Genomic DNA, 4,666 nt, shown 5'->3' on the forward strand with positions numbered 1-4,666 from the left:
TGCCATTTGTATCAAAGCTAAGTGGTCCTGCAAAGATGTGTTGTGTTAATACTAAATCTGTTTCCACTACAGCGTCATGTTGTAATAAAACATCTTCAAAGGGTAGGCTGATAATTTAACTTGTTTTACAACGGCAAGCTGCACTAATAGGCTAATTGTAGTTAGGTCATCAATCGATCTGACAAATCTTGTCTGATACTAGTGGATTTTGGGAGATCTTGGGTCTCTCTATGAGCTGCCAGTTCTGCCGCTTGTCTAATCACTCCTGACCCTATTAGAAATGAGTCTCTCTTTGTTACTGTGCGGTACTGTCAGTTCTAGGAGAACAAAAAGTGCCATTGTCTGTCATTGCCCTTGCTGGGATAGAAGTAATCTGTGGCAGTTGAGCTGCCTCAGGATTGTTATAATCCAGATTCAGTATTAATGACAGTCTAATCCGTGCATTTTTGACCCTCCAGAGAGGCTGACATGGCATCTCTGTTGTTATTTGCTTGTGTAATGTCACTAATTCTAAAAATGGAGGGGGCTTGCTTTCAGCTTATGTCATTTGGCAAGCGTTACTCTGTTCAGATTTTTGTACCGCCAAGATGCTGCACTTGCCGATACCGACAGACAATGCACCTCTATGTTGTTGCTGGATTTGCCAGATATATCCATAGATTCACTTTGAATTTTAGCAGCTTTGAGAAATGCTTCATGTCCTTGGTTTTCTTCCATTCCTGAAAATATTCCAGCATGAGACCCATGTGCCTGAAAAACATTAATTGTACCCCGTAGCACCACGGGGTGTGTTTGCTCACCCATGCACAATGTGCATTGAGGGCAAATGACATGAATGGTAAAATAGTGCTCCTCTTCATCAGAATGCACTTAGAAGGGGGCTCTTTTGCTTTTTGTTCATCACAAAGGGATTCAGAGATAGATGAGAAGATGTGTGCGAAATCCATCACACAGCTCCTAGCTTGGCACAGTGATCAGTAACCCCCCCTCCAACCAGAATCCCTCCTACACTTTCTTATCTTCTGTTCTCAGAGCTGTGCACGTGGGGCCTTTTGTTTACAGCTCTTCGCAACGATTCACACCAGTAATCCCTGTGACAGATAGCATGACTGTCTGACAAGCCCGCAACCTATAACATCCTATTTAATAAAGCCAAGACTGATACTGGGTACAACTTAGTAATAACACTGTGCCTAGCCACAATATGTTTTCACGTTGGTATTCATAAAAACGGCTTTCCACACTTCAAATTGAGAATAAAAGGTCATATTTAACCTATTTTTTTTGTTAAACTCCACTAAAGCATATTTTCATGATTCAAAAGAACCCGTTTACCCTTTAAGGGAACCATTGACCAAATTAAGCTATCCACACGCAGTAATGTTAAAGAGCGCAATGAACAAAAAGAATGCCTGAACAGAGCGTTCAAAGCAGTATGAAGACTGAGTTAGCTCACGACGATCACGTCTACATTATTTTAAACTTTGGCTGTTTTTATTACGAGCATCCAACAACAACAAGCCTCCCTTAATCAAATAAATGGCATTTTTACTCGATTCAAAACCTGCGACCACAAAAACTGTCCATGCACTAGAAAATGAAACGCACACTGAACTGCACTGTATTCTACATGAAACACAGCAAACAAATGAGCTCATGTTCTTGCTGTCAGGAAGTGAACCTCAAGCTTCTGTGGTGCTTGTATAAAGAGTGTCTGCACTCACCACATACTGCCTTTTTTGTTTCTGGAAATGGTTTAGAGGGTGAGGGCGGCATGCAGCACTGACCAGGCCTGGAATCAAACCAAGACCACTGCAGTAAGGAGACGACCAATACCACTGAGTTCACTCATTTATTGTGCTGTAAAAATCAAAGTGTTGTGTTTTATTTCTGATAATATTAAGACGTTTTTAATCGGTGGAAGCTCGGTGGAAGCATAATACTTTGTGACATGATAAGTACTGTGAAAAATGTCATTAAGTGGGACTGTACTTCACTGGGAGTACACAATATGAAGGCTCTCGATATGTTTATTACTAGGAAACATTCCAGTTTACTGACAACAACACCAGTGTTTCATAGCAGGAATGTTCCAGCCTTGTGAATAATCTCTTTAGAAGTCAGCGGAAAGCACACTAGAAATGAAAGTACACATTTGATGATAGACTGTAAATAAATAATGAACAGCACCAGACAAATAAATCACTATACTGGAAATAAATCACATTGGTCAGTGTGTCTGAGCTTGTTTATCAGTTTAATCTTCTGAATTTATCGCAGCAATATCACAGCAAAGCCTTTAAAAATGTAGCATTATCTTGAATCAGCAGTCTTGGGTTTTATGAGGAGGAAATCAATGGTGTCGCAGCTCGAGTGTGACTTGCCATCCATCAGTCTGCAGGCTGACTGGAGCAGCTAATGTAGCTGATATGCTGAATGGCCAATTTCCTGTTACCTGTTAAAGAGGGTACAGCAGCCCCTCTCCCACCTCTTTGTTTCCCCGTAGGTCACTGCAACACAGATAAAAAAAAAAAACAGCATAAAGTAACATGCCGTGGCTTTGCATCTGTAATCTGAGCATCTGTATGATTTGCAATCCAAGAAGAAATCCTATTTCTGATATTAATTAAGTTGTGGCAACCAGTAAATGCTATACCCTGAAGAACTAGGCCGAAATCTCTCAGGTCTGTTTGAGATATCAGGATGCAACACTATCATTATTTTTATTTTCAGGATTATTGACATTGTGGTCCATGCATCCTGCATATTTGATCTGCTAGCCCTCCAGGCTGGGGCAGATCTCCTCCTACACGTTTCATGTTGCATGTCAAGTGATCACACTAGAGAACATTTACATCACTCCTTCCTGGAAGGAGAGTAGGGTGGGGGATGCAAGGTTATCTCCGTCTGATGACTAGATTGCAATATTTACTTGTGCTTTGCTCGAAACCAGATCAGCTGATTTGATGCTTTTGAAGAAAAAGATTCAAAGAGGTTTCAGAACTTTTTTTCAGGCTACTCATTGCTCCTGAGTGCATTGAACGTTATCCTGCAAATCATCCATATCCTGTTGACTTAGATTTCCAGGATGTTCTTTCCATCATCTCCTACTTCCTGTCTGAAAACACACTTTGGTTAGGACCATATAGGGGTGTCCAGCTGTTGCATGGTGATCCCACAGTTGACTTGAGTGCTTTTAAGTTTGCAGGTTATTACACCATGCTTTCCACAGCTGTTCTTTCATCTTTTTAGCTTAGACAGAGGAAAGATGGGCCACATCCAGAAGAGGCCAATTAGATCAATCGGTATCCAAGCAGGAAATCATTTAAGTGCCTATGAGCAGAACCTTTTATATAAACAATCGATCACATTATATAAAACGTTACTTTAAAAAGTTTAAGCGTTCTTGTGGCGTTGGTTTAACTGCAGCAGACAGCTTTTTTTCACCCAGATTGCAGTAATAAACTGAATATTTGCACCCACTTGGTAACACTAAGTGTACTAACTTGAATGGCCAGTTGAGTCTGTCTCCAAAAGCATAGCAAACCCAAATGACGTCCATGTTTGTAGAAAAGCCAGAAAAAATGTTTGCACACAGTCTATATATGCTCATTGCTAAGAAAGCTTACAATATGTTCATTACTTCTAAAACCATGATGACATTGGCTGTAACGCTAAACTAGATGCTACAAAAAATGTACAAGCTGTTATATACAGCCTTTGTATGCAGCCTGTATACACGGTGAACATTGTGCAGTATGTAGCAGCTAAAAGTCAAGCTATTTTTTCCTTCTGAGGTAAGTGGATCATTATGATGAAACGTCTGTAAATTTTAAACCCCTAGGATTTTGCTTGTGTGTATTGGAACAATTTAGCCTTTTTTTTTGTCACTCGTCTGGTATTTTTTAACTCGATTTTATTACAACATGAGTAATCTTAGACAACTAATTCTTGGCCTATGACTGTGTGGCACACCCACAAATAAATATTACTGTCATAGCTCAAAAGTACACAGTTTTATTGAGCTATTCGGTTTTATAACGTGGCTTCATATGCTGTACAGCTGAGCCAATGCTGAGGCAGAGATGTGTTAGTTTAGTCAGTGTTTTTACACTCAACAGTCACTCAAAGCTGAACCAATAATGGCTCTAGCGCTTTTCCTCCCCATGTTCTTTTATGTTCCTTCATCTGATTGGCCATTCTGTCTCTTCTTTCAACCTCACTCTTTTTAGTTCTCACAGTCCAGCTAATTTTACACACCCCCACCCACTTTTTTGCTGCAAACCACAGTTCACACACAGGATATGATCTGTTGTTTCTCTTCCTGCTTGTGGACTGCAGGTTTTCTGTGTCGGCTGCATACAATGACAGTGATGTGATGCTTGGGGAGTACTCCTGACCAGTGGTCAAAAGAGTTAGATTTACCCCACAAGCTGGACAGTGGTGTTGAGGTTTTGGATAGGATTATGTACGTGCACACCACATCAAGAATGTACCTTTCACTAGTTTTGTGAAAGGTATTCTAGACATGCAGCAGATTAGATATAAATATAGCACTTGTGCCTCTTACTAATCATTTAAAAGACTTTTACAAGGCTCACGTACACACTCATATGGTTTTTTCCCCCGCAGTAACCACAGATGATTACATAAGTTTTTTTTTTTT

This window comes from Pundamilia nyererei, unplaced genomic scaffold, assembly GCF_000239375.1.
Source record: "Pundamilia nyererei isolate P.nyererei 1_Seehausen unplaced genomic scaffold, PunNye1.0 scaffold00069, whole genome shotgun sequence".
NCBI lineage: Eukaryota > Metazoa > Chordata > Actinopteri > Cichliformes > Cichlidae > Pundamilia > Pundamilia nyererei.